This window comes from Pseudoliparis swirei, chromosome 23 (genome assembly GCF_029220125.1).
Source record: "Pseudoliparis swirei isolate HS2019 ecotype Mariana Trench chromosome 23, NWPU_hadal_v1, whole genome shotgun sequence".
Classification (NCBI taxonomy): domain Eukaryota; kingdom Metazoa; phylum Chordata; class Actinopteri; order Perciformes; family Liparidae; genus Pseudoliparis; species Pseudoliparis swirei.
The window spans coordinates 4,573,948-4,581,807 of NC_079410.1; positions in this window are offsets into that span (position 1 = coordinate 4,573,948).

Sequence of the window (7,860 nt, forward strand, 5' to 3'; positions counted from 1 at the left end):
TTCATGATATTCTAATATTTAGAGATAGGATATTTGAGTTTTCTTAAGCTGTAAGCCATAATCAGCAATATTAAAAGAATAAAAGGCTTGCAATATTTCAGTTGATTTGTAATGAATCCAGAATGCATGACATTTTTGTTTTTTTAATTGCATTACAGAAAATAAAGAACTTCATCACAATATTCTAATTTTCTGAGACAGTCCTGTATATATATATATATACACAAGCATTTTGTGTTTGCTTCTTTAAGTTAGTTCAGTTAGCCACACATCAGTTCAATCTTCATTGAATCACAACCTTCATGACTAAGCTACATTTTAATAAAAAAAAAAAACAGCTGGTACAACTGTCTGCTTCGATTATTTGTTATTTTCAGAAGCAAATTTAACTGAAAGTACTGGTTGTTTCCTCCAGGGCCTTGGCAGGTGACCAGTTTATTAGGCACAGTCTACTTGAGGCTCACAGATTAATGGCGTGTTGTACATGGTGACGGCTCGACAGCAGAGATGGAATAAATCTTTATTATTATGCGTACGATCAGATGGCAAGATGCCTTCAATGTTTCCCTTTTACACACACACACACACACAACTATGTACATCCCATGAGGCCAGAACCGGCTTTATCTGCCTCGGAGATAGTAATAACAGTAATAATAGTAATAATAATGATCAGCCTTCTTATCATTACAGCATCGAGAGAGAGAGAGAGAGACAGAGAGAGAGATGAAATGTACAAGAAATATAGGATGGGGAAATAAGAAGACAGCGGGTTGCTGGTATAGCGCTGCACTCCCATACACACACACATACACACACGCACACACATACACACACACACACGCGCACAGACACACGCACATACACGCACGCTTCTCTTCTCGCATGCAAACTGAAGATGTGTTTTTGTATTCGAGGGTCGTTCCAGAGGTTAATGAAGACTTCCCAGAACCATCAATCTGAATCGACAGCTGGCGCTAGCAGATGTGATTAGCTGTAGCTCGCTAACCGAGCTAGCGTTAGCTTCACGGCTCGTCTCCGGGTCACATGACAGCCGAGTCAAAGTGTCTTGAATCTTTTCGTAGGCCGACCTCAAACGTTTTTAACGTCGGCTTTTGGGGGGATTATCGTATTCTCGGTTAGCCGCTCGTTTGCAACGCGCCACGAAAACGCTTCAAAACTTACCAGAAGTTTTTACTGACGTGTTTTTTATCCTCGAAAGAAAACGTAGAAATCTCCCCGTAGCTTCTGTTAACCACAGACATTATTTAAGGGATTTAATTAAAATGCCTTTTTTAGTTTACAAGCGTCCATGAGGTCATCGGTCACATGGTCACAGCCTCATGCCACGTCCCGAGTAGCGTTGAGTTTAAACTTCCCCGAACCGACCGACATTAGCCTTCCCAAAGTTCTGAGGTCAAAATAATGTCTCCCCGGCCTTCACATTAATACTAGAAGTTCTACTATATCGTAAAATACTGATTAATTAAAATCAATTAATCAAAATAAGAGCATATGAAGACATCCTTTCATCCATTTTTGCTATTTAGGTATTTAAAAGACTCTTTATGTGCGTGTAGCTTCTCTCTTCCTCCGGCTAACGCTTCACAAGCATGTAACTGCTGGGGGCGGGCCTTCAGTGAGCGGTCACTGCTTTCTGCGCTGTGATTGGTCGGCTGTCATTTTGGGGGGTCGGGGGGGTCAGCGATATCAATTCGATGCGTTAACGACGCTCCGCCCGGTGCTCCACGGTCTCCGCGCTGCTGATGCAAACATTTTAAAAAGGATGAAGGGAAGATGGAGGATGAAGTGAACGACAGCACACTGCAGAGAGAGAGAGAGAGAGAGAGAGAGAGGGGGGGATGGAAAAGGGGGACTCAAAAGGAAAGGATCTCTTATTTATTTCATTCAAGTGGATCTTAAAACACGCTCTCAAGAGGGGAGCATGACGGAGGAGCTTATTGGATTTATTTCACACTATCTTTCTTTCGCCCATCTCCCTCTCTCTCTCTCTCTCTCCACCTCCCTCCCTCTCTCTCTCTCTCCACCTCCCTCCCTCTCTCTCTCTCTCTCTCCCCCTCCCTCTCTCTCTCTCTCCCATCTCCCTCTCTCTCTCTCTCCCCCTCTCATACAGCCCTACACACATTTTCATTAGGCAAACATATTAGACACACTTTCACACCACGAGACGTGCGCCTCCACGATTAAGACGCATCTCGTCCCCCCCCCCCCCCCCAGTGTGTGTGTGTGTGTGTGTCACCCCTTCATTCACTCTCCACTCCCTCTCTCTCTCTCTCTCCCTCCCTCTCTCTCTCAGTCAATCAATCCAACTGTCCTTTGCTTAATCAGTGTCCAACATACACACACACACACACATGCATGCATGCATTCATGCATGCAAACACCCTGACACCCATTTTCATTATGCAGGCTCATTAGTACCGTGTCACGTTCCCTCGTGTCACGTGACCTCGTGTCACGTGACCTCTGACCTCAAAGTGTCCGAGACAAACACACATAGATTAAACTTCTCCCAAAAATAATAGAACATTAGCAAGAAATATTTTATCTTCTCAACACACAGCTCACTGTCAACACACACTTTTGTGGAGAGGTGTGTGTGTGTGTGTGTGTGTGTGTGTGTGTGTGTGTGTGTGTGTGTGTTCGTTCAAGTCCATAAATCAGTGTTGACATATTAGCATCGCGCCAGAATCGTGCCGCGTCCCCCAGATGTCGTCCCTCCGCCCCGAAGCCGTTCCCATCTGGTGAAACACAACCACAACCAAAGACACACAACACAGACACACAACCACAGACACACAACACATACATAACCACAGACACACAACCACAGACAGAACCACAGACACACAACCACAGACACACAACCACAGACACACAACTACAGACACACAACACAGACAGAACTACAGACACACAACCAAAGACACACAACCACAGACACACAACACATACATAACCACAGACACACAACTACAGACACACAACACAGACATAACTACAGACACACAACCAAAGACACACAACCACAGACACACAACAGACATAACCACAGACACACATACATAACCACAGACACACGACCAAAGACACACAACCACAGACACACAACCAAAGACACACAACCATAGGCACACAACACATACATAACCACAGACACACAGACACACAACACATACATAACTACAGACACACAACCACAGACACACAACCACAGACACACAACCACAGACACACAACACATACATAACCACAGACACACAACCACAGACACACAACTACAGACACACAACACAGACAGAACTACAGACACACAACCAAAGACACACAACCACAGACACACAACCAAAGACACACAACCACAGACACACAACCAAAGACACACAACCACAGGCACACAACACATACATAACCACAGACACACAGACACACAACACATACATAACTACAGACACACAACCACAGACACACAACACATACATAACCACAGACACACAAGTGCATACCTTGAAACTTACTCCAACCCAGGTGTGTGTGTGTGTGTGTGTGTGTGTGTGTGTGTGTGTTTCATGCCCCCACACACACATGTTTGTGTCGTCACTTTATCTTTCACTCTCTAATTTCTCAGTTTTTCCCATTTCCCTTGATTTCTTCCTCTTCTCTTTCCTCCTGCTCCTCCTCCTCCTCCTACTCATCCTCCTCCTCCTCATCCTCCTACTCATCCTCCTGCTCATCCTTCTCCTCTTCCTCCTCCTGCTCCTCCTCTTCCTCACTGTCTCTGAGCACTGGCCAGAGGCGTGAGAAGGTTCCAGCTCACTGAGCAGAAACCCTGCAGTCCTCCTCCTTCTCCTCCTCCCTCCTCTTCATCCTCTCTTCAAGAACCGCCCCGTCTTCCTCTCCTCGTCCTCCTGTGGTACGGAAAGAGAGAGAGAGAGAGAGAGAAACAGAGACACATCAGTGATTTTAAACTGCTGTTCCCTTGATAACCTTTTGAGAGAAGTCACCACCGTATCTTTCTTCCTTTCCTTCTTCTACGATGCTCGTCTCCTTTCCTTCTTTTCAAACGCACAGCGTCTCCTTTCCTTCTTTTCAGACCCAGAAGAAGAAACTGACTCATGTTTACATCCATTACATCCGTTTAACAATGTTTTGAGATGTCAAATATCCTTTTGTGGTTCTCTTCACAATAACCACCGACTTCTCTTAATCTGAGGCGGCGGCCGTGAATGAGGAGGTTTACGTCAATGAGATGAAAGGATGATGAAAGGATGATGAAAGGAGGATGAAAGGAGGATGAAAGGAGGATGACGACATGATGATGGATTAAAAGGCTTCTGGACCCGGTGCCGGGGGCGGACTCCACCAATTAAATGACCAAATGTAAATACACCGAGTGGCTCCTGCAGGTCAAGAAGAGGAAGAGAAATAGAGTTTTCTCTTTCTATTGTTCTTATTATCATTATTATGACGACTTACTGTTACTTAAAGACGTCAGATTCATGTAAAACCCTCTCGACACAAAGTTTTCTTCTCTTCTAACCCAAACCTCAACAAAAAGTCTCACCTCCCCACACTCTCTACTTCCTCTCCTCCTTGTGTCGTCACTCCTCTTCCCTCCTTCCTGGAGCTCACCTCCTCCCTCCCTCCCTCCCTCCTTCCTGTCTCTCACCAGAGGTGAAACGGCGTACTTCTCTTCCTGAAGTCATTTCTATGTTAATGAGTCTCCTTGTGAGATAACGCAGGCAGCGAGGGCCTCGGACACACACACACACACACACACACACCGGCACAGCTATCGTGAGGAGGATGATAGGACCTGTCACTGCTCTCTCTCTGTTGATCTGTTCATGCAATTATTTAATTATATACTGTAATCCTTTTTCTTCCCTCTCGCTCGCCCCTGTTCTCTCTCTCTCTCTCTCTCTCTCTCTGTTTCTTTTCCATCGCTTTAATTCTTCTGTTTCCTCCTCCCGTTCATTTTGTAGTCCGTCCGGCCTCCACCAATCAGCGAAGCCGCCCGTCAGTCGGCGTGTCACTCACTCCGTCTTTAAGTCACTCACTCCGTCTTTAAGTCACATGTCTTTAAGTCACTCACTCCGTCTTTAAGTCACTCACTCCGTCTTTAAGTCACTCACTCCGTCTTTAAGTCACTAACTCTGTCTTTAAGTCACTCACTCCGTCTTTAAGTCACTTACTCTGTCTTTAAGTCACTCACTCCGTCTTTAAGTCACTCACTCTGTCTTTAAGTCACTCACTCCGTCTTTAAGTCACTCACTCTGTCTTTAAGTCACTCACTCTGTCTTTAAGTCACTCACCCCGTCTTTAAGTCACTCACTCTGTCTTTAAGTCACTCACTCCGTCTTTAAGTCACTTACTCTGTCTTTAAGTCACTCACTCTGTCTTTAAGTCACTCACTCCGTCTTTAAGTCACTCACTCTGTCTTTAAGTCACTCACTCCGTCTTTAAGTCACTCAATCTGTCTTTAAGTCACTCACTCTGTCTTTAAGTCACTCACTCCGTCTTTAAGTCACTCACTCTGTCTTTAAGTCACTCACTCTGTCTTTAAGTCACTCACTCTGTCTTTAAGTCACTCACTCCGTCTTTAAGTCACTCACTCTGTCTAAGTCACTCACTCTGTCTTTAAGTCACTCACTCTGTCTTTAAGTCACTCACTCCGTCTTTAAGTCACTCACTCCGTCTTTAAGTCACTCACTCTGTCTTTAAGTCACTCACTCTGTCTTTAAGTCACTCACTCTGTCTTTAAGTCACTCACTCCGTCTTTAAGTCACTCACTCTGTCTTTAAGTCACTCACTCCGTCTTTAAGTCACTCACTCCGTCTTTAAGTCACTCACTCTGTCTTTAAGTCACTCACTCCGTCTTTAAGTCACTTACTCTGTCTTTAAGTCACTCACTCTGTCTTTAAGTCACTCACTCCGTCTTTAAGTCACTCACTCTGTCTTTAAGTCACTCACTCTGTCTTTAAGTCACTCACTCCGTCTTTAAGTCACTCACTCCGTCTTTAAGTCACTCACTCTGTCTTTAAGTCACTCACTCCGTCTTTAAGTCACTCACTCTGTCTTTAAGTCACTCACTCCGTCTTTAAGTCACTCACTCTGTCTTTAAGTCACTCACTCTGTCTTTAAGTCACTCACTCCGTCTTTAAGTCACTCACTCTGTCTTTAAGTCACTCACTCCGTCTTTAAGTCACTCAATCTGTCTTTAAGTCACTCACTCTGTCTTTAAGTCACTCACTCCGTCTTTAAGTCACTCACTCTGTCTTTAAGTCACTCACTCTGTCTTTAAGTCACTCACTCCGTCTTTAAGTCACTCACTCTGTCTTTAAGTCTCTCACTCTGTCTTTAAGTCACTCACTCCGTCTTTAAGTCACTCACTCTGTCTTTAAGTCACTCACTCCGTCTTTAAGTCACTCACTCCATCTTTAAGTCACTCACTCTGTCTTTAAGTCACTCACTCCATCTTTAAGTCACTCACTCCGTCTTTAAGTCACTCACTCTGTCTTTAAGTCACTCACTCCATCTTTAAGTCACTCACTCCGTCTTTGAGTCACTCACTCTGTCTTTAAGTCACTCACTCTGTCTTTAAGTCACTCACTCTGTCTTTAAGTCACTCACTCCGTCTTTAAGTCACTCACTCTGTCTTTAAGTCACTCACTCCGTCTTTAAGTCACTCACTCTGTCTTTAAGTCACTCACCGCCTGGTCGCCGGGCAGTAAATCAGGCGTTCAGTCGGTCGTATGAAACATCGGAGACGGTCGTAAAGTCGCCGAAAAATACAAACGATTGCAACTCCAGGAAATATTTTTTTTTAAACACATCAACTTTGAATTGAAAATGGGACAGAAAAATATGTAAATACATTTGATATCAAATGGAAACGGGAACTTGAATATTACAAAAGACGAATGAAAATAAAAGATGGAAAAATATATTCAAATTCTTTATTATAACACGAATTACAAACAAATGTCTATTGTTCAACCTCGTTGGAGGGAAAGTGGAGTAGATGCTCTACTGTGTGTGTGGACATGTTGCCGTTTTGGGTGAATGTCCAAACGGTTATGTCCTTCTCTACTCGGTAACATGACATCAGATCGTGTGTTAGAGGAATATTCAAATAGTAAACAGGTTCTTATGGCACCCGATAGAACCGCCATCTCAAGATGGATCAATATCGTAACTGATGTGTGTGATTGTGGAGATGTTGAGTCAAGAAGTGTCCTTCTGGTCACATGACATCTATTGTTCTGTCCATCCAGGGATCCTCCTCTGTTGCTCTCCTGAAGGTTCCTTCCCTTTTTTCCCCGTGAAGGGTTGTTTGGGAGTTTTTCCTGATCCGATGTGAGGTCAAAGGTCAGGGATGTCTATGTGTACAGATTGTAAAGCAAATTTGTAATTTGTGAGAATGGGCTATACAAAATAAAGTGAATTAAATTGAATTGAAAGGGAGAAATGGACGAGGTTCACACGTCAACGTTCACACCATGAGACAAACACACGTTACACTTGAATGGTTCTCGAGATGCATCGCGCTCATGAGAGGAAAGAGCAAAACAGACCCTTTAACATTGTTGTTGTTGTTATTTGTGTATATATGTGTTCTATCTGTGGTGAAAAGACGAGAACATACAGAGTCAAAAGGAAATGCTCCTGTGTGTTGACTCCTTGACCATCATCCTGAGCCGCCTGCTCATCCACTGTTCATGATTATTAAATATTGCTCTGAGAAAGAAAGAAAGAAAGAAAGAAAGAAAGAAAGAAAGAGGGGAAAAAGGGCAAAAAGCAGAATATAAACATGTTTGTGTTGAACATTAGAGTCGT